A 24094-nucleotide genomic window follows, 5' to 3' on the forward strand; every position below is an offset into this window, starting at 1 on the left:
ATAATTCCGGCAAGAAACATCAATGAATGCTAAAACTAGGGGTAGGACGCTTGATGAGGAATGGGATACTGTCTGAAAATATCTCCACAAAGAAATAAAGAGTAACTTTACATCTAAGAAAACTGACAGACATTAACTTAATCAAGTGATCAAGGTGAAAATTACCAAATGGGACAAATCAAAATTATATAACAGCTGTTGGGGTACCATGAAAACACAGCATCATATTTGTAATATTTCTGCCCCAAATGCATAACCTGAATGCGATCATGAGGAAATATCAGACAAGCCAGAGTGAAGGACATTCTTTAGAGTAACTGGCCTGTAATTCTCCAAAGTGTCAATGTCATGAAAGCCAAGGAAACCAACAATGCCAGGGAGGCATTGCTGGAGACGGAAGATTAAAGAGACAGTTACCTAGTAGAGTGCTGGATTGCCCCCTTTGCTGAAATGCATATTCTTGACCCATTGGTGAAACGTGAGTGGTGTAAGTGGCTCAGAGGGTAGTAATACATTAATACTAAGTTCTCTAGTTTGATTATTGTACTGGGGCTTTGGAGGAAAAAACTTTTTTTTTCTAGGAGATGCATTCTAAAGTACTTGTGGGTAATGATGCAATGGAACAGCAAAACCGTTAGTGAAAGTTTGAAACCATTTCAAGAGAGGAAAGAAAAAAAATCAGGAATCCAAAAAATCTGTTTTCTAGAGCTGGCTCTGCTGTGAACTGGCTGTTTGAAGGAGGGCAAATCACTCCATCTCTTTCTGTCTCCATTTCTTCATCTTTTAATGAGAGATTTGGACTAAATTTCCTTAAATCCCTCTGTAGATCCAATACCACTGTTTTTCAGATATCAATCAAAACACTGGACAAGAATAGGATAAGTAGTGAAAAAGCTTTCTGGAAGATGAAATCTTGTGGTTGCGTTTTATGAGAACTGAGATTCCTTGTGGTGCCAGGCAGAGGATAACAAAGTACAGGAAACAAAAATACTCCAACCAAAGAATCTGGGGGAAGCAATACAGTGGGAGGAGACCAAAGGGTTGGATTCCATTGGAAGAGTTCTTGGTTCATCAGTCCACTCCTTTCCTCCCTCACTCCCTTTCTTCTGTCCTTCCTTTTTCTCTTCCTTTCTCCTTTCCTACCATCTTCCTTTCCTCCTTTTCTTCTTTCCTTTCCCTCTCCCTCCCTGTCTTCTCCTTCCTCTTTTCTTTCCGGCCTTCTTTTCTCTCTTTCTTTCTCCTTCCCTCTTTCCCTCTCTTCTTCCTCCTTTCCTACCATCCTCCTTCCTCCCTCCCTCCCTTCCTTTCTTCTTCCCTTTTACTTTCTTTCTCTCTCCCTCTGTCTCTCCCTTCTTCCCTTCCTCTCTCCCTCCCTTTCTCCTTTTCTTTTTTCTCTTTCTTTCTCCTTCCTTCTTTCCCTCCCTCCTTCATCCTTTCCTACCATTCTTCTTTTTTCTCTTTATTTTTCTCTCCCTCCCTCCCTTTTCCTTCTCCTTCTTACTTTCCTTCCATCCCTTTTTTCTCTTTCTTTCTCCTTCCTCTTTTCCCTCCCTCCTTCCTCCTTTTCTGTTTCCGATGGTCCTCCCTTTCTTTCTTCCTTCTTTGGTCCCTTCCTTTTCTCTCTCTTTCTCCTTCCCTCTTTCCCTCCCTCCTTCCTCCTTTCCTACCATGCACCCTTTTTCTCTTACTCCCTCGTTTCCTTCTTACCTTTATTTAGCAAATGTTCCTCGAGCATTTCCACATTCAAGGCACTTGGTGAAACCCTGGGGAGTACAGGTAAAAACAAACAACAAACAAAAAACCCTCTATTTTCTACCGTCAAATTGCCACCATTCTAATAAAAGGAGAAAGGCACATAGACAACAACAACAAATGCTTCAACAATAGTGGCTGCAACAGTTTGGTAGCTACACCTGTCGTTCTCATCGCCACTTTGATTAACCTCTTGGTCCACACACCCCCAACACATTCCTTCCCCTCATCTGATTATTTTATAGACTACATGACAACGTTCTTTTTTTTTCCGCTGATAGCTATACATTTTATCAAGGGAAGAAAATGTTTTAGTAGAGCGGGCAGTCCTCTAGAGGCTCTATCTGCCTGATGACTCTAGAAACAAAATGGACTTTATCTGTTTGATTTTTCATTCCCAGAGTAACCCCACTCTTCCTCTCCTGTCACAGAGAAAATTGCAGTTTGACATTTTTTTTATAGGATGGATAATTTTACTAGGGTAAAGTCATGAATTGTAATATGAATTGAGTTCTTCTTAAGGATGTAAACTATTTTTAAGTTGGTGAAATGATCACATGTAGTGATTGATACAATATTGTTATACTAATGCTGAGGAATTTATATGTGTGCCAGAGAATATCACCAAGGAAGTTAATCTTTAAAATCCAAATTATTTTCTTTATGGGTAGTTTTGGAAGACACATGGAAAATTATATTGCTTGGATAAAATATGTTTTTAAATGAATTTCCAAATAAATTTCCCCTAATGTCCATCCTCGTTCATTAAGCCTACATGAAGAGGACTAAAGCAGCCATTAAGTAGTGGTTCAATGGGTCTCTGTTTAAAGTGTGTGCTACTGTTCCAACTAATACTGTGTCTATTGTCTTGGAAAATGCTAATTGTTAAATTGATTGTGATATTCATGTTCCAGCACTCCAGTTAAACACTGCACAATGTGCCATGTGATGAGGGAAAATAGCTTGTTGTTTGATGCACTGTGATAGCCGATCCCCATCTATCTCAATTACGAAAGGCTGTTTCAGTGCCATGGTTGTTTTTCTAGATGTGAATAGCTCAGACCAGAGAAGGACCTTGCAAGATTTTAAATTAAGCTTATTTTTTTCTTTAGTGAAGTTGCCCAAATTAGTAGATGCTAAGGGAGGAAACTACTCTTTACCCGTGTGTTGTGGATCCTGAGGGGGCTGGGAAAGCTGGTGCAGTGTGTTGTGGGTTCTGAGGGGCTGGGAAAGCAGGTGCAGTGTGTTGTGGGTTCTGAGGGGCTGGGAAAGCCCGTGCAGTGTGTTGTGGATTCTGAGGGGGCTGGGAAAGCTGGTGCAGTGTGTTGTGGGTTCTGAGGGGCTGGGAAAGCCCGTGCAGTGTGTTGTGGGTTCTGAGGGGCTGGGAAAGCCCGTGCAGTGTGTTGTGGGTTCTGAGGGGCTGGGAAAGCCCGTGCAGTGTGTTGTGGGTTCTGAGGGGCTGGGAAAGCCCGTGCAGTGTGTTGTGGGTTCTGAGGGGCTGGGAAAGCCCGTGCAGTGTGTTGTGGGTTCTGAGGGGCTGGGAAAGCCCGTGCAGTGTGTGGAAGGGGATGATGCACCGGGCATTGGGTGGTGGGCTCTGCTCCTGCTCTGGTGCTCCCTGGCTTCATGATATTGGCAAGTTACTCTCTGGGATGTCATCTAAGAAGGATTTGGACAAAACAAAAAAGCTCCTTAGTGTCTTCTATCTATTAAGAATATGAAATACCACTATGTTGAATTTCACAGTTGGTACTTAAGAATGGGGAAAACTGACCAATAACCTCCAATCAGTCTTACATCCAATGGTTACCAAGACCCTTTAATGTGTCAAGAACTGCGCCTACACCAAGAGTATGGAGGTTAGTTAATTAATTAATGCCACATGTGTCATCACGAGCTTATAATCTAGCCTAATCCTGGGAAACTAAAATACCAAAGCAAGGTTAACATAAGTGCCATAACACAACTCAATGTAATGCAAGATCCTAGATTTGCTCCTGAATCAGAGAAGATATTGCTATAAAGAACGTAGTTGGGGCTGGGTATGAGGGCTCACACCTGGAATCCAGCACTGTGGGAGGCTGAGGCAGGTGGATCACCTGAGGCCCAAAGTTCAAGGCAGACCTGAACAACATGATGAAACCCCAACTCTACTAAAACAAAATTGGCTGGGCATGGTGGTGCATGCCTGTAATCCCACCTACTTGGGAGGCTGAGGAAGGAGAATTGCTTGAACCTGGGAGGCGAAATTTGCAGTGAGCCAAGATCTGGCTATTGCACTCCAGCCTGGGCAACAAGAGCAAAATGCTGTCTCAGAAAAAAAAAAAAAGAACATGATTGGAAAAGCTGTGTTGTATTCATACCAAATTCACCAAATGTGATCATTGTATTGTGCTTCTTTAGGAGAATATCCTTCTCTTGGAAAATATGCTAAAATATTTGGAGTCATGGTATCTGCAGCTTACTCTCAAATGACTCAGCCTATATATAGCAAATGTTAACAATTGGTGGAAGTAGCATATCAGTATTCTTTTATGATTTTTACAGTTTTTCTGAAGGTTTGAAACTTTTCAAATTAAAATAGTTAGAAAACATAGAAAGTGGGACAGTAGCGTATATACAGTGCAAAAGAATGCAAGGTAATTATATTCAAGATAATTTATCTAATTTTATATGTCTGAGGCCCCACATATAAGCTATGTTAGTGTCAGGCGCCCACAGATTCTGCAAAGCAGCACTAGCCACACACCTCCACAGGAGAGGTAAGAGGTGGCCCAGACCAGATTCAGTTCATTAGGCCCTTGCAACCCATGGGAGATAAGAGGGAAGATTATTCTGAGGCACAGAGTGGTTAGGTAACTTGTCCAGAGTCACACAGCCAGTAGCAGAGCCAAGGAGTGGAAAATCTCACTTTGCCCGGTGCACTTTCTCTGTTTAACTGCTCCTCTATGCATCCTGAACAATGGTGTGTTGAACTTGGTTTGAATGTTACATGTTAGACTGTTTTGATTTTTTTTTTCTATTTTGAAGTTTTATTTGGAATAAAAATGTGCAAAGAAACCCAAATATATTTGAATAATTAGTAGTGAAATAGCCAGATTGAAACTTTGCGGATCTGATTACTTCTGCTGCCATAATCGTTGTGATTTGTGCCATAATTCATAATGATTATAAATGCTTTGTCTGCTCAATAATTTGAAGACTCTCAGAGCGATCAGATCTATTATGCTGCAATGTGGATGGTGAAACAAATTTTACGTTTTAGAACACATAAAACATACATCTTAAAAGAAACAAAACCCATTCATCCATGATTAGTAGGACTGAGATTTAAAAATGAAAAAAAATAAGATGTTGAGCAAACCTTCTCCAAGTCCTCCTCCAAGTGGCTTTTCTCATGGGAACAACATCACAAGAAAGACAGCAGACCCACCTGAGGCGTGATGAGACGATTCCTTTTGAGTTTAGGGCAATATACGTGTTTTAGAAGATATTCAAAAATAGAATCATAAATAGTATCTTTCCAAGAAGGATAAGGGAGAGTCACTGAGTTAGACAAAATATTTTGGGAAGAAAACTGTGAAAACTGAAGTATCTTTGTAAAAATTCTGTAAAATGTGAGTGTTTTGTTATTGGAAGAAAGAGGAAACCGCATAGGTGGAGAGAAGCTGGGCTCGCAGCGTGAAGTAATGGTGCTCCTCCGGATTCTGCAATTTCAGGTAAACCAGTCTTGGGTTTTCCTCTGATGTTTGCTTCTTTTCACTGTGAAGATCCAGCCTTCAAAGCAGAGCCTGACAGGTTGTGCTCTGCTAATCTGGCCTTCTGGGACGCTGTCTGCAGTTGAATAATAGCAACGAATCTGTGAGCTCAGGCTGCCCTCTGCTCTCATTCATCTCAGGCGAGTGGCAGCAGAGAACACACATGAGCCATTCAGAACATTTCACAAATAACTTACACTCAGAGACTTGAATAATGCTACTTTTTAAAAAGTTTTATTATGTTCATCATGAAGCTTAAAAAAGTCCTTTGCATTTGAGAGGAAAAATTATAATGTGAAAAATGTCCAGTTCTGCATCTCAGTTATTTAAATGGTAATCCAAAGAAGCTCCTTCTCAGAAGCAATATTATTTTACACATGCCCTGTCAGAGGGCCCCTGTGCGTCGTCCCAGTCCAAAATCTTGAAGGGATTAGTGTAGAGAAGAGTTGTGCAATTAACTATTTCTATTTGATACATTCATTTTGATATTTATAATGTTTGCTTCACTTTCTAATTTTGTGTGTGTGTGTGTGTGTATGTATGTGTGTGTTTTGTTTGTTTGTTTTTGTTTTTTTGAGATGGAGTTTTTATTCTTGTTGCCCAGGCTGGAATACAATGATGCAGTCTGGGCTCACTGCAACCTCCACCTCCTGGGTTCAAGTGATTCCCCTGCCTCAGCCTCCCTAGCAGCTGGGATTACAGACATCTGCCACCATGCCTGGCTAATTTTTTTGTATTTTTAGTAGAGATGGGGTTTCACCATGTTGCCCAGGCTAGTCTTGAACTCCTGACCTCAGGTATCTACATGCCTCAGCCTCCCAAAGTGCTGGAATTACAGGCGTGAGCCACCGCGCCCAGCCTCACTTTCTAAGTGTTACTTCTCAGTTGTGAGGCATGTTAGGGCCTCCACAGAGAGGTAGAGAAAAATGGGCACAGATGGACTTGGGGCTATGGGATTCTCCTTGTGGAGCGCCGTCTCCACCTGGGGAAGGCTGATGTTTTGTATAACAGTGTCTGGGAGCAGTGGAAACCCGGAGACAACTACGGTAGTGTTGCTGTCCCAGAGGTTAACCCTTTGAGTAGGACATGGAAGCAGAAGGTCACTAGACAGGCGTAAAGATGTGGTTTGAGAATGTTATCTTCTTAATTTCGGGGAGTTCTGCCATGAAGTGAGGCCCCAGCTGGCTGTGGGAGGGTGGAGGGAATATATCCCGCCCTGGAGGCTGGAGGGTTTGTAAATACTTACTGGATTTGCGGTCAAGACAAACAGGCTACATTTCAAGGTAAAATTCCAGTCCCAGTGGCAGAAATAGGTTCTCTTGGGAATACAAGGAAAAGGCCAGTCCTCAGGACAGAAAGGGTGTGACAGGCTTTGTTTTAAGCATAAGTGGACACTGGATTATAGATACTGGGTTCAAGACAGGAAAATAAATCCGCTTCTCCTCCGCGGTAGTCCTGGGATGCACTGTCAGCTGGGACTCGTTCAGGGGTCTGGTTAGACTAGATTTTCAGGTCGAGGATGCTGGGCACTGGGCAGAGCAGCAGCAGGCAGGAGCTGACGCGCGGTAAGATTTCAAGGGTCAATGAACTACCTATTTCTGTCTCAGCCCCCAGAGCCTCCCACAGCATCAGCACAAAGTGGATGCTCCAAATGGGCACTGAGTTGACATCAGTGAATCGTACAGCATGTTTCCCTAAGTATACCTAAGTAAATAGTGCGCATCCACGTCTAGAATGTCCATAGTGCCTGTTTAGGATGGTTATAGGATATACTCCAAGTAAAGACCTCATTTCTTCTCCTAGTTTTGAGAGTGGTCTTTGAAAATATTTTCTTTTAGTGTTCCATTGAATGCACTCAAATAATAACATTAGTTTACTTTAAAATTGAATTAAACCCCATACGCATTTCTCTACACCTGTAGATTGTTTATCAAGAATAAAATTGTGGTGAAGTTTGCCACACTGAAATATTAGCATTACAGGAACAATATCCACCACGTTCAAAGTTAGACACTGCTCTTATTACTGAAATGAGATTTTTTCATGTATACAAATGATGTTACTGAAAACGATTGGAAGACGTGCTCCTTGAACATTAATAGGAAGATTTGTCCCGCGGAACTCAAGTCCCCTCAACTCCTCTGCCTTGTGAATGTTGCCTGTGCTTACAGGTAGTGACGAATTCTGTCATTAAGGGAGAGTGTGTTTCTTTCCACTTGCCCACACACAACAATTCACAATTCATTATAACGAAGAATATGTATCTTCCGTGGCATCCATGTCTTTTCTTGCATAAGGGCTCTGTTAACTAGGATTTCATTGGTAAAATTTGCACTTTCTAAAAATTTCTTAGTGATTACCAAGTTTAACCCAATCTTATTGCATATTTGAAAACCAAAACTCAGATTGCTGGAGTGACTTTGCCTGAGGTCAAAGAGTTGCTATTCCTGAGATTCTGTTTTTCAACTAGTTTTTTTCCTCTTTTATATCATCTACCTCTGATTTGAAAATCATGGACAAAATATTTTTTGACAACATATAAATTACTCTTTATAAGCATAATTTAAGATAAGTATAATAACTTAATAAGGGTAATATAATTTATATTATATTATAAATATATAAAATAAATATTACTCTACAGGTGTAATTTATAAAACCCTAAGGCAATATGATTCCTTGAGGCATTATTAATGATATAAACTTGAATTCAATTCACATGACAATTATGATCATTTTAACATACCTTTCGAAGAGATGCCTGAACAGGATCAATCGCTGGCTGTGTTGTCACACAAAATGTGGTTTTAAATAAAGGTAACCTGAGTTTTCAGAATATTTGAGTATGCTAATATAATATCTCCAAAGGAAAACTACATATATTTGACAAAATATGATATATTTTTCTATAAAATGTATTATAGATAAGATGCATTATCTATAACAGATTTGCATGATCCCTACTGCATACTTTTCCCCTTTTTGACTGTTTAGTTATCTAAGTCCACTGTCAATTTATATAACAGCAATCTATCTGAAATACTCTGCAACAAGAGAAGTCTCAGAAATTAAATACTGAAATGAAATATTTTTAAAAAGTAGCCAAATAGCCAAATGTCTTCTAAATTTCCGCATTTGTGGCATTCTGTGGAGAAATTATCCAGATAAATGTTTACAATGTTCAGTCCTCACATGAGGGTAACTTTGACATAGACACTTCCCGTATTAGTCCACATGAGAAACTGAAAGATTAATGCCATTACTCCAGAAATACTGATTTAATCAACGTTTTTATTAAATAAAATTGACTAAAACTGGTCTTCTTTCTCATGACCTCATCTCTTACAAGGCAACTGCATTAACATGTATAGAGGCATAGCGTTCTCGATGCTGTCTTCAGATCTATGTCATCAATTACTTACTGACCGTTAAGCTCACTATTAGTTTTACACCAGCAAATAGAAGAGATATAATTATCAAGCATTATCAATTAGTATGTACCCACGGCCACAGAGTCATCCATTTATACATCTCTGTTTATCTGTCATTTTCCTTTGGAGACATTATATTAACATACTCAAATATTCTGAAAACTCAGGTTTCCTTTGTTTAAAACCACATTTTGTGTGACAACACAGCCAGCAATTGATCCTGTTCAGGCATCCCTTTGAAAGGTTAAAATGATCATAATTGTCATGTGAATTGAATTAATTCAAGTTTACGTCTTTAATAATGCCTCAGGGAATTATATTGCCTTAGGGTTTTATAAATTACTCTTATAAAGATAAGAAAAAATTAGTTGAAAATAATTGAGCCTATACTATGGCATAGTGAACAATATCTAGCTTATCGGATAGTTAATTTGTACATATAAAATGAATATAGAATTATATATGAGGTTAACTCAACTGTCTGTGTCTGTAGCCACTAATCTACGTACTCTAGCTCTTGTTCACATATCCAATACATATTTCCTGAGCATCTACTTGACTCCAGGCACACTGCTGGGACAGGAAATATGATATGAGTGAGACCTCTGCCCTCAAAGGTCCTGTTCAGGGAGAGGGTTGTTGCTGACTTCAGTTCCTGCTCCCTTGGCAGGCATCATTCATCAATGGAGATATTCTTGCCCCAGAGCTTTGTTGTCCTCAACTTTTGTGCTCTTGGACAGGTCTGAGAATGAATCAAAACTGGCCTGGGAATTAAAATAATTTGCCATCCCTGGCTGTATATTTATATGTATATGTAGTGGCTAATAAATTGGGTGTTTCACCCTAGACACCCAGGCACAATTAATAACAATAATCAAAGTAAAGTTTTACACAGACTACAAAAGAAGATTATTACAAATCGGAACTTCTAACTTCCAAACTGGTTGCAGGACTTCTGGGTCTCTTTGCAGGAGTCCTTCACTGAAGACCAAATACAAGAGGTGGAGGAAGACTGGAAAGGAAGCTGTGGGGAATGCAGAGCGGATGTGGAGAGAAATGAAGGGTGACGTTTCCCTCAAGGATCACAGTGCCTCCCCCCGAGGCCACTGAGGGGTGCTTTCAAGGATGCCTTGGCAAATTTGCAGGTAAAGGACCACAGGGCACTGATGCCACAATCATGCCTGAGAAAGCTGCAGGGGCTTATGTGGAAGAGAGCTCTGCACGCATGCAAGTTAACAGGAGCGTGACTACTCAGCTCAGAGATAATCATACTGGTTCCACTTAAAAATGAATTGTGGCCGGGTGCAGTGGCCCATGCCTCTAATCCCAACACTTTGGGAGGTACAAGTGGGGTGACTGCTTGAGGCCAGGAGTTTAAGAGCAGCCTGGGCAACAAAGTAAGACTCCATTTCTTAAAATAAATATAAAAATAAGCCCAGCATGGTGGCAGGCACCTGTAGTCTCAGCTACTTGGGAGGCCGAGGCAGGAAGATCACTAGAGCCCAGGAGAGCAAGGCTACAGTGAGCCACGTTCATGCCTCTGCACTCCAGCCTGGATGACAGAGTGAGACTGTCTATAAAAACTAACTAAATCAAACCGATAAAAATGAATCTTGCCTAAGGGGTTTTGCTTCCAGGGTAAGGGAACCCCTGTGGTCACAGGCTGGCGGGATCACCATGAACAGAAGCTGGATCAGGATTGGAAGCTTCAGGCTCAAGGAGAGGCACTGCCCATGGCACGTTGCAATTGTGAGGCTTAGTAGAGGCGCCTTTAAATAACTCAAAGCATCTGTGTAAGAAAGTCAGCGCGAAAACCTCTGCAGGGTCTAGAAAGCAGCGCATCTGCTCGTGACAGTCACGATCATGTAAGAAGCACAAACACTCCAGCCACTTTGGATCCAACCTTCCCAACCCCAGCTGGTGGAAGCAGGAAGGTCACTTCTCCCTGCGTCTCCTAAGCATAGGCTGAAGGCAGGGACTAAGATTTAACTTCAAATCAAGTTAGCGCTTTCTGATATCAATCTGGAAAAGGAAATTTTACATTACTTGAGCTCATATTTGCTACTTGAAGTTTTCATGGGCCTTTCTATTAACTAAGAGTGATCCAAAAGTAGTGGAAATTGTCTGCATTGGCACTCAAGGGCAGGCAATGGACTGCAAGTATCGAACGGGTTTCACGGGGCAATGGGAAGCAGAAATAGAAGTGCTTATATCATTCATCCATTCATATTAGCGTGCACTTACTGAACACTCACTGTGTGCCGGGCACTGTTCTAGGTACTGGATGTTTGCCTATGGGGAAAAGAATATGCAGAAACATCCCCAGGATAGCAAAGTGTTATAGCAGGAGTCCTGCAGATAATGTCCACACACAAATGGATAGATGGTAGAGGACAGGGTGAGGAACTCACACACTCTGTTCATTTCTCTATCACCTCTCTAAAGTTTGGATGGAAGCCTAAGCTGGCAGAACTATGGAAAATGCGATTCTGGTTCTCTCTATAGATTATAGGTGAGGTTGTCCTCTTATCTATGTCCTATGCTGGTCTTCACTTAAAATGTCAGATTCTTGTATCATGATTTCTTAGTAAATTGCAGAACTTTTGCAAAGTTCCACTTTAAAAACACTGCTCTTCCAGCACAATTTGCAATTGCAAAAACATGGAACCAACCGAAATGACCACCAACCAACAAGTGGATAAAGAAAATGTGGCACCAGGCGCGGTGGCTCACACCTGCAATCCCAGCACTTTGGGAGACCGAGGCGGGCGGATCACAAGGTCAGGAGATTGAGACCATCCTGGCTAACACAGTGAAATCCCATCTCTACTAAAAATACAAAAAAATTAGCTGGGCGCAGTGGCAAGCGCCTGTAGTCCCAGCTACTTGGGAGGCTGAGGCAGGAGAATGGCATGAACCTGGGAGGCAGAGCTTGCAGTGAGCTGAGATAGCACCACTGCACTCCAGCCTGGGCGACAGAGCGAGACTCCATCTGAAAGAAAGGAAAGGAAAAGAAAGGAAAGGAAAGGAAAGGAAAGGAAAGGAAGAAAGAAGGGAAGAAGGGAAGAATGGAAGAAGGGAAGAAAGAAAGAAAGAAAGAAAGAAAGAAAGAAGGAAGGAAGGAAGGAAGGAAGGAAGGAAGGAAGGAAGGAAGGAAGGAAGGAAGGAAGGAAGGAAGGAAGGAAATGTGGCATATATACATCATGAAATACTACTCAGCCATAAAAAGAAATGAAATAATGGCATTTGCAGCAACTTGGATGGAGCTGGAGGCCATTATTCTAAGTGAAGTAACTCAGGAATAGAAAACCAAATATAATGTGTTCTCACTTACAAGTAGGAGCTAAGCTATGAGGATGCAAAGGCATAAGAATGATGTAACGGGCTTCAGGGACTTGGAGGGAAGGGTGAGACTGGGCTAGAAACAAGAGACTACACATTGTGCAAGGTATACACTGCTTAGGTGATGGGTGCACCAAAATCTCAGAAATCACCACTAAACAGATTTTTCCATGTAACCAAACACCACCTCTTCTCCAAAAGCTATTGAAATAAAACTTCTAAAAACAGAAGAACGCCCTAAAATGTTTCAAAATCCTTTCTCTTTACTATGCACTAATTGGCATAGTAATTGGCACTCCCTATCCAAACACTAGGTCAAACTCTGAAAGTTAGTTTCGTCAATTTTCTATAGATACATACTTCTTAAATAAAAATGTAATTTACAAAATAAAATAAAATACTGCTTTTCTTCAATTACGTGTATAATCAAACTGTAGTTTTTCCAACTGACTTGAATATGTTTTGCTACAAGTTTCTGCTTAAAATTGTTTCTGCAGGGTCTGTTACATAAACACGTGCCATTTTCTTGCTCTTTCATAGGCAAGACTGTGGAGAAGATATTTGGACTCTGGTGGCAGTCTTTTTTTATGGGTTCCTCAGCAGGGATGAATTAGCACAATTTGTGTTACATGCACTACAAGCAGGTTCTGGGTGGGTAATTTGCTTTGATCACTTTCTTTCCCCCGCCTCTCCTGCCCCCCACAAATACTCATACATAACCTACCTTGCAGGTCCTATTAATACAGAAATGGAAAAAAAAAGAGCTCTGACTTGTGGGAAAATGTTCATGTGGAATCCTCTACGACCACATGAAAGCTCTGAACTCTAGTGTATAGCCGTCTGTCTGAAAAATTTGCCATAAAATTACTTTATCTTCATTTATGTGTAGCAGAACAAATGCACAACTAATGGAATCCAAATTTTAAAGCAGGAAAATGTGATCATTTAGTAGAAGGAAAGTGAAAGCATTTTTTGTTTAAACATTGAAATAATGACTGATTGACAGTTAAAATGATACATTTATAAATTATAGAAAACTTAAAATTCTGCTGCTAGATATTTGCTTATTAAAAACTTTATGAGGATCATGTCTGTTTTATACTCATAACATTGCTGCTGTCACTCAGTTCGAATTCCATAAGCTTCAGTCTAATGATGTTCTTTACACTGATATTTGAAATGTATGTTGTTTCAGTTCTTATATGTAAGATAAGAGTCCTTCAATGTTTTAGTTTATGCAATTCAGCCATTATTAAAAAACAATTTGGTTGAACAGTGTTTATTACATATTCAACCACTTTTACTTCAGAATATTGATAACTAACTTCTGACTATCAATTTAAGTCAGTTCAGCAAAAATACTATTGCTTTCTTATGACAGGCCAGATACAGTACTAGTTTTTGTGTTAGCTAAAAAATAGTACGGCCTCTGAAGAGCGTGTCATCCAACATGTTGCGAGGAAAGAGAGATGTACATTTTTAATTTATACTTTTATAATGCATAGTATATACATTTATAAGTTCAGTAAAATGTGTAAGGTCTGTGGCAAACACGGACAGATTGTTACTTATCTCTTCCTAGTTTCTAATCTATATCCAATTTCTATTAATAACAGAGAGAGAACTTGCACATGAGACAAGAAGCTATGATAAAGGGTATGCATAAAAATGATGGTGGGGTATTAGAAGGATTGTAAATGCTGATGGTACATGTGTGGACTGTGAAGTGAAGATGTGAATCTTCAGGAAATATGCATTACTGATTAAAACCATCTGATTAATCCAACAGTAAATGCTCTAGAGGCATTAACTTGAAACTCTCAAGGAATTATTATCTACTTGAATCTTGTTAATTTCTCAAATACTTCTGATATATTATTTACTACTTGTTAGTTTTTAAAATCACAAGAGTAATGTTATTTGCATATATATATATACATATATATATATAGACAGCTGAAGCCAAACTAATAAAATAATAAATCTTTTCTTCTTCCAACAATCTGTCCTGTCTTCCTGACCTTACTTGATTGTTGATGGTGATGCAGAAATAATTCTCAGGAGAGGCTGCAATAGTACAGTGCCTGGTTTCAAAGTGCATATTCAGACAAAATTCCCTTTGCTCACCACTTGGAGCTAGGATTCTGAGAATCACACACATCAAACACATATTTCAGGAAAAGAGAGTATGTCAGCCTGCCACGATAGAAGATACTTATGTAGTGAAGGGAGTCCTCACTCTGAAAGCCAAAGCACTCAGGAAAATAAAAACATACCTGTTACTGGGCCAGGAAATTTAAGAATGTAAAATATCCACAGAACTTGACTTCGTGTAAGCATCAACATTACATAAAAGACAATAATACATGTCTATCGGGGGAACCCACCCCCAGTATTTCAACGTAGGTTCTTTCTATTTTCCATAATTGTCAGCCAGCTGAGAAATAGAGACAGTATAAACAGAGGAATTTTACAGCTGGCCTGCCAGGGGTGACATCACATATGGGTAGGACTGTGATGCCCATCTGAGTCTCAGACCAGTAAGTTTTTATTAAGGGTCTCAAACGGGGAGGGGGTGTAAGCACAGGGAGTAGGTACAAAGACCACATGCTTCTGAGGGCAAAAAGCGGAACCACTAATAAGGGTCTAACAAAGATCACATGTTTCTGCGGGAACAGGACAAAAGGCAAAAGCAGAACCACTGATAAGGGTCCAACAAAGATCACAGGCAAAGGGCAAAAGCAGAACTACTGATTACGGTCTATGTTCAGCTGTGCACGTATTGTCTTGATAAACATCTTAAACAACAGAAAACAAGGTTTGAGAGCAGAGAACTGGTCTGACCACAAATCTACCAGGGCGGAGTTTTTCCCCACACTAACAAGCCTGAGGGTACTGCAGGAGACCAGAGCGTATCTCAGTCCTTATCTCAACTGCACAGGACAAGACATTCCCAGAGCGGCCATTCATAGACCTCCCCCCAGGAATGCATTCCTTTCCCAGGGTATTAATATTCCTTGCTAGGAAAAGAATTTAGTGATATCTCTCCTACTTGCACGTCTGTTTATAGGCTCTCTGCAAGAAGAAAAATAAGGCCGTTTTTGTCCGACCCCGCAGGCAGTCAGACCTTATGGTTGTCTTCCCTCGGTCCATAAAAATCGCTGTTATTCTGTTCTTTTTCAAGGTGCACTGATTTCATATGGTTCAAACAGACATGTTTTACAATCAATTTGTACAGTTAACACAATTGTCACAGTGGTTCTGAGGTGACGTACATCCCCAGCTTACAAAGATAACAGGATTAAGAGATTAAAGTAAAGACACGCATAAGAAATTATAAAAGTATTATTTGGGAACGGATAAATGTCCATATTAAAATGAAATCTTCACAATTTACGTTCCTCTGCCGCAGCTCCAGCTGGTCCCTCCATTCGGGGTCCCTGACTTCCCACAACACATGCTGTCAGTTTCAGGAGTAAAATTAAGAGAGTTTTGATTGGATGAGCCCACAGCAATGGAAATTAACCTGACCCAGAGGCTTTTGAAGGCCAAAATGATTTCCTATCCACAGAGCATAAGTAAATCAGAAATTTGCAGTTGTGTATGTGAGTTAGCATTTCAATATAAATAAAATTAAATTAGGCACGGCTACTCTACTACATACTGCCATGTCTTTCTCACCTTCTGTTTTCTATTTCTTTCTTCCCTCCAGGTAAACAAAATAGAATCAGGGAATCTTAAGAGAAGTGTGTGTCTGCATGGAGGTGAGGGCACAGGCAGAGAAGGCAGCGGAGTGTCAGACTGGGTGTAAGAGTCCCGATGAGACTCCATGGAACCGATAGAGATGATGGGAAGGCGGAATTACATTCCTTTTACACATCACATTTCAGACTCGTTTTTGAGTTCTAATTTTTAGGAGCTCCATGGCATTTTTTGGTATATGACTATAATTTGCTTCTTGGAACCATTAAGGCAAATATTTTGAGGGATGTTCTATGTGTAGCTTTTTTTGTGAATTTTCATTCTTGTGCAGAGATTTCTACAATCACCAGGTGGTTGGCTATCTGTGCATCTCTCAGTCATTGTTGTCACTTTCCCAGTGACGGGAAAATATGATGCTATGTGACAGCCCGTTGTTCTGACCTTCCTTCATCCTTTCTTTATAAGATATTTCCTAATGTAATTTATTAATTTCCTAATACAGTTTATTAAAGTTGAACACACTCTATGGAACAGTTCCTAATAGTTTTAGCCGAAGTGTTTCTTATCAATTCCAAACCTTTTCTTATCTGAACTTAAAATATTTTCTTTAAGCCTCTTGTCAGCAGTTTCTTATTCTAGATAGTATTTGGGTAAAAATCTACAAGAATGAAATGTGGAATTCACTGTAGAGGTAAAGACTTTTACTGTAGGTCATAATGAGTTGGGAATTTGGGTATTCCAGGATAATTCTACAGGTAGAATTCTGTTAGATGGCATCAAATATGTCACAAATAAAACACTACCCCTAGAGATATACCAGCTTTATATAGAAAAGTGGCTAATTTATGTGGAGCTCCAGTTCCATCTCTAACTTCAGTAAATTTAGAAAGAGAATCTGTAGTGTATATACACAAATAAGCTTGCTATTGGAACTCTGTTCTAATAGTGAGACTGTCTGGAAATATCTTTGGAACATATAAACATTAATTCCTTCTAGAGAAAATGTTCATTTTCCATGTCTATTTATTTCTTTTTTTAAAAAAAATTTAGGCCTTCTGAATATGTAAGATGTTAGCTAAAAATTTAAATTATGTTCTAGGGTATTTGGAATTTACTTGCCTTTAAAACACCATAACCACTTCAGAAGAGGTACTTCTTGTCTCATTTGTAATTCTGTGATGTAAATGCTGAAGTTTCACAAATTGACAATGATGGTTATTGCAGTATTAACATCGCTATGCATCTCTTTGGTTAGTTTACAAGCTTAATTAATCATGCTTCATTTTCTTTTGGGCTCTCATAGCAGCTTCTCTTATTTTCGAATGAAATGACTTCTGAAAGAGAACGTCCTCTGAGGACACACTAATTCTCCCACCTCCTCAGAAATTCCTCCTCAGAAGAGGCACATTTGCTCAGCACTGAAGCCACACCCCAGAAGCCTGGGGCCCCGTGTGGAGGGTGAATGCTGACAAGAGCTTGGGGACTGCAGCTTCTAAAGCCTGTTTCTGCTGCTCGCCGCGGGGCCTGCGGGGCTGAGCTTCATCTTTCTGTGCCTCATTTCACTCTCAGTGGAAAGGGCATAATATTTTTATCCCCAGTGTCTTGTAAGTCATTTATTTTTCAATGTTTATAATGAACTCTTTGTTCATGTTGAAGCAAACCTGTATTATTAATAAATGATCCTGTCACAATGAAACACTCCCCTGGCTCTGCAGAGAGCCAAGGGACAGTTCTGTCCCCTGTCACCAGCACTCCCCTTTCTTTACTGGATAAGCCTTACTTACACTGTCCCCTAAAGGTCAGCACGTGGAGGGTTTGCTGACTCAGTCTGAAAGGACAAAGTCCCAGAGTTTCAACCTACCGATTTGAAAGACCCATTACTCTAGTCCTTAGTAGAAATAAAACCTGGGAGCATTTAGGGAAAAATAGAATCTTAATTTTGCTGAGAGCCAGAATTTTCTTCCACAATACCTGTCTTATTATTCAATAAGCCATCCAGAGTCACAGGAGATTGGAAGTCACTCACTGGCTCCCAGATGTTCTCACAACCATAGTCTTCACTGCCTGCGAACAACTCAAGAAAAGAGTCTTTCTTCTGTCGCTGTTTCTTCAGACAGAACAAGATGAGACACAAGCCTCCTGCTTAATTAGAGTATTGGATTTTTGAACATGTCTGGTCATTTTGTTCTTTCTCTTGTTTCCATCTAGTGTTGCCACTCTAATCAGGGAATGGCGGTGCTAAAAATGCAGATGTTAACACCACATCAGTCTATGCTGATTATCACTCACAGATCAAACACTTTTTAGGGAGGCAAAAACTGTAATGAGAACTAAAATTTGATTTGGGGACTATTTCACTTATATGTTTTGTTCACATGATTACTAGCCTTCTTTCTTCAGTAATAGTTATTACTATGACCATTGCTGTTAATTCTGTGGCTTACAATTTACTTATCACTTCCCATACAGACCCAAGCACTGAGCTAAGTATTTCGTAGGCATTATCTCATGGAAGGCACTCAACAATGATATCAACTGGCGATTGTCATCATCCTCATTTTATAGGTGAGGAGTTAAAGAACAGACAACCTACAGAATGGGAGAAAAATGTTGCAATCTACTCGTCTGACAAAGGGCTAATATCCAGAACCTATAAAGAACTCAAACAAATTTCAAACAACCCCATCAAAAAGTGGGCAAAGGATATGAACAGGCACTTCTCAAAAGAAGACAGTTATGCAGCCAACAGACACATGAAAAAATGCTCATCATCACTAGCCATCAGAGAAATGCAAATCAAAACCACAATGAGATACCATCTCACACCAGTTAGAATGGCGATCATTAAAAAGTCAGGACACAACAGGTGCTGGAGAGGATGTGGAGAAATAGGAACGGTTTTACACTGCTGGTGGGACTGTAAACTAGTTCATTGGGGGGAAACCCCAACCCCCGATATTTATCGTGGGTTCTTTTCTATTTCCTAGGCATCTCAACTGGTTTGAAAAATAAAGGGAAAGAGCACAAGAGAGAGAAATTTAAAGCTGGGTGTCTGGGGGATACATCACACATCAGCAGGTTCTGTGATGCTCCCTGAGCTGTAAAACCAGCAAGTTTTTATTAGCGATTTTCAAAAGGGGAGGGAGTGCATGAATAGGGTGTGGGTCACAGAGATCATATGCTTCACAAGGTAATAAAATATCACAAAGCAAGTGGAGGCAGGGCGAGATCACCGGACCACCAGGATGGGGTGAAATTAAAATTGCTAATGAAGTTTTGGGCATGCATTGCCATTGATAACATCTTATCAGGAGACAGGGTTTGAGAGCAGACAACCTGTCTGACCAAAATTTATTAGGTGGGAATTTCCTCATCTCAATAAGCCTGGGAGCACTACAGGGGACCAGGGCTTATTTCATCCCTTCAGCTTCAACCATAAAAGGTAGTCGCCTTAAGGGGGCCATCTATAGACCTACCATCAGGGCGCATTTGCTTTCTCAGGGATGTACCTTGCTGAGAAAAATAATTCAGTGATATTTCTCCTATTTGCATTTGAAAGAAGAGAAATATGGCTCTGTTCCGCCCAGTTCACTGGCAGTCAGTTTAAGGTTACCTCCCTTGTTCCCTGAACATTGCTGTTAACCTGTTCTTTTTTCAAGGTGCCCAGATTTTATACTGTTCAAACACACATGCTCTACAAACAATTTGCACAGTTAACGCAATCATCACAGGGTCCTGAGGCGACATATATCCTCCTTAGCTTACAAAGAAGATGATGGGATTAAGAGATTAAAGACAGGCATAGGAAATCACAAGGGTAATGATTGGGGAAGTGATAAGTGTCCATGAAATCATCACAATTTATGTTTAGAGATTGCAGTAAAGACAGGCATAAGAAATTATAAAAGTATTAATTTGGAGAACTAATAAATGTTAATGAAATCTTCACAATTTATGTTCTTCTGCCGTGGTTTCAGCTGGTCCCTCTGTTCAGGGTCCCTGACTTCCCGCAACACTAGTTCAACCATTGTGGAAGACAGTGTGGCGATTCCTCAAGGATTTAGAACTAGAAATACCATCTGACCCAGCCATCCCATTACTGGGTATATACCCAAAGGATTATAAATTATGCTGCTATAAAGACACATGCACACCTATGTTTATTGCAGCACCATTCACAATAGCGAAGACTTGGAACCAACCCAAATGTCCATCAATGACAGACTGGATTAAGAAAATGTGACACATACATACCATGGAATACTATGCAGCCATAAAAAAGGATGATTTCATGTCCTTTGTAGGGACGTGGATGAAGGTGGAAACCATCATTCTCAGCAAACTATCACAAGAACAGAAAACCAAACACTGCGTGTTGTCACTCATAGTTGGGAATTGAACAATGGAACACTTGGACACAGGAAGGGGAACATCATACACCAGGGCCTGTTGTGGGATGTGGGCAGTGGGGAGGGATAGCATTAGGAGATATACCTAATGTAAATGACGAGTTAATGGGTGCAGCACACCAACATGGCACATGTATACATATGTAACAAAGCTGCACATTGTGCACATGTACCCTAGAACATAAAGTATAATTTAAAAAAAAAAAAAAAAACAACACTTCCAAGATCTCATCGCTGGTCATTGGTAGCAACAGGATTTAAAACCAGGTTTGTCCAACTTCAAAACTGTGATCTCTCTCATTTGCAACCCTGTCTGCTAAGTAACATGATACAGAATTGGTTAAACACTTTCCATATGAATGACTGCAGGTTTAGGATTTAAATCATTCTGTAAAATGGATTTTTGATATAATAAAGACGATCAAGGTATTCTGTGAATTTTATTGCCTAAGTGTGGGAAGAAGGGCTGCACGCAACACAGTCATTGATTCTGTGGGAAAGGATGGACATGAGAGATGCAGCCAGTCAACATAGTCTGTTATTAACTTTGAATACCCAAATATTAGTCAGATATTATTTGTGTTTCTCAAAAGTGTCATCTAATTTTTATTATTTTTTAAATAAATTTTTATTTTCATTTAAGTAATGCATACATATAGTAAATATGTCAACAATAAAAAACAAAGGACGTAAAATGGAAAATGTCTGCCTTCCAAAGTCAAACACATTCAATTCCTTTAGCTCATTCCACCAGTAGTAAGCCTCCATATTGCTAAATAATATGCTCGTTACTCTATTGTTTGACTTTTTAATTGCTGACATTATTTTTGTCTTTATTTTAAAGTATAACATGAATATAATTATGTCACAATTTCGATGATGTCAACATAATACAATATAGTTCATAGTGTTCTAGAAAGTTAGGCACATACTCTTGTATTTTTTAAATATGCAAATTTCTTCTCTCTTTTCTGTCTCTGCAAGTCCTATCTCTAATTTCTCTAGTGGTCGGGTTTGTTCTCACTCAGTGTGGAGACCTGTGTCTCTTTTTTTTTTTTTTTGAGATGGAGTCTCACTCTGTCACCCAGGCTGGAGTGCAGTGGCATGATGTCGGCTCACTACAACCTCCGCCTCCCAGGTTCAAATGATTCTCCTGCCTCAGCCTCCGGAGTAGCTGGGATTACAGCTGCCCACCACAACACCCAGCTAATTTTTGTATTTTTAGTAGAGACAGGGTTTCACCATGTTGGCCAGGCTGGTTTTGAACTCCTGACCTTAAGTGATCCACCCACCTCTGCCTCCAAAAGTGCTGGGATTACAAGCGTGAGCCACTGCGTCCGGGTGAGACCTGTGTCTCTTATTGTATGCTTACTGTGTTGTTTTGCTTTTGTGTCTCTTTCTGCATTCCAGATTTTCTTTCAATGACTCACACTTTCACTATAAGCTTCCTTTCAAGAGCAAGGCATGAGACACTGTGGAGGAGCTTGATTTGTGAGGAGCACCCTTGTTATTTGGTGGAGTTGCGACAGCACAATTGGGTTTAATTTAGCTTTCCTACTGGGCACCTCCAAACATCAGTGTCTAGAGGTCTCAACAAGAGGCAGTTGAGGATTTCACAGTTCTCTCTCTGTATTTCACCCAATCCCCCATTTTCTACCTATGGCTCACCCCAGCTCTCCACTATGCACTGTGTCCCCATGTCTTTAGCATCTGTTGATCCACAAAACAGCCGCCAGCATCCTGAGGTGGTGGGGGGTGTGGTTGAGAAGAAGGTCATTGGTTTTGCTGGTGAGGGGCCCAGGAGCTGACCACTCTAATCACAGGCTTCAAGTGAGTCCTGTGGATAAAGTCCTGCCCCTCAAGCCTGCCTCCTGCCATATCCAGCACCTCCAGCTCCTGAGCATCTTGGGGTTCTAGGGGCACCCAGCTCCTGCTTCACTGGATTTGCCAGTTCAGGTCATGGGGTGTGACTGACCCTGCCCTGCTTCGGCTGTTCTTTGTCCTCCAAATGTTTGGGTTTTCCATCTGCACTTCTCTCTTTTCTCATGGTCTTTGCTGTAGGTGTTAACAACGTTTACATTTTATTACTTTCATTTAAAAATGTATGAAGATAGCGAGAAGAGATTCGTGTGAGAGAGTAGACTTTGTTTTTTTTAACAAGAAGCAAATTTATCCTTTATTTATTTATTATTTATTTGGTTAGGAGACTTTAATACACGTTTTAACTCATTACAGGTCATCACTTAGGATTTAAAAAACTTTGTGGGACTTATAGGGAATTTTTATGCTCTATTCACTCAACAATTCAAATACATAACATAAAGCCCTATAAATTGCATGGCCTTTCAAGTAACCATAAGATATTTATGTAATGTATCCATACCCTGCAACACAAAGAAAACTTCAATAATTTACTCCAAAACAGAAATAGCATACACTACTCCTCTAAACAAGATGAAAACAAATACAATATATAACCAAAAGAAAAAAATTACCTAAATTATTATTATTTGTATGAATGACAATGAAAGGAATAGTAAGAAGCATAGAGAAAATAAAATAATTATTGGAGTGTCTTTGGGTGAACTAATGCAAACGTAAAAGTGGATAAAATGGATGATTTTCATGAATAACATAAATTAGAATAATGGAATAAATATATTCAATTCTGACCAAATTCAGACACTACAAATAAAAGCTCTTTTCTACTAAAATCAAATCCAGACACTTTCCTTCTTTTTAATAATAAAATATGACTAATTTAACGTTTACTTCAATGATTTATAAACTATATGTAACAAATTTGATTCCTAATATTTTTGTAATAAATTGTGATTCATGTTTCTGTAGTGGGATGGTTGCCAATTGTAGTGCCCTGGTGGGCAGGCTCAGCATTATATGGGAAGTTGTTAGAAATAAATTCTTGGACTCTACCCATGACCTACTACTGAATCAGAAACTCTGGGACAGGGGGTCAGAAATCTGATGCACTTTTGGCTGGGTGTGGTGGATCATGCTTGTTATCCCAGCACTTTGGGAGGCTGAGGAGGGCGGGTCACTTGAGGTCAGGAGTTCAAGACCAGCCTGGCCAGCATGGTGAAATCCCATCTCTACTAAAGAGGTGGGGCTATTTCTTAAGCTGTGTGCCACTGGGAAAATAACTTGTGCTCTCTGGTCCTCAATTTTCTTATCAGTAAAACGGATTAGACAGCGTGATCAGCTGGCCTCCTAGGCTTGTGAACATGAGTGATAAAATGCAGAAACAAGCTTAGAATACAATGATGCCTCCAGAAATTGGTTCCACCAAGTGATAGAAATGCCAGAGCCTGCAACGTTCTTCCTCTCGTTTTCCATTGGATGACCTCAAGGCAACAAAGACTCATCCTGTCTTTTCCTCCCTGTTCCACCGTCTCTGGTCGCTCACTGCTCCTGGGCTGCACTTCATCAGACCTTGCCAAGAAAACGGAGGCCAGGGAAGCCGTCCTACTGGGTGGAGCTTCTCTGATGGAGAAGTGACCTGATCCCTAGGACGGCTGTGTGGCGGTGCCCTATTAGGAAGAAGAGATGTGTCTGGAAGCACTGGTCTGGACAAAACAAAAGTCTCTCTCTTCCAGCCAACGCTCAGCATCCTCTGCAGGGCAAGCTTGTCACCCAGCTGTGCCATGATGGCTAAAAGTATGGGGGGCAGACAGCGCAGCCT

The sequence above is a fragment of the Macaca mulatta genome, chromosome 5, assembly GCF_049350105.2.
Source record: "Macaca mulatta isolate MMU2019108-1 chromosome 5, T2T-MMU8v2.0, whole genome shotgun sequence".
Taxonomy (NCBI): Eukaryota; Metazoa; Chordata; class Mammalia; order Primates; family Cercopithecidae; genus Macaca; species Macaca mulatta.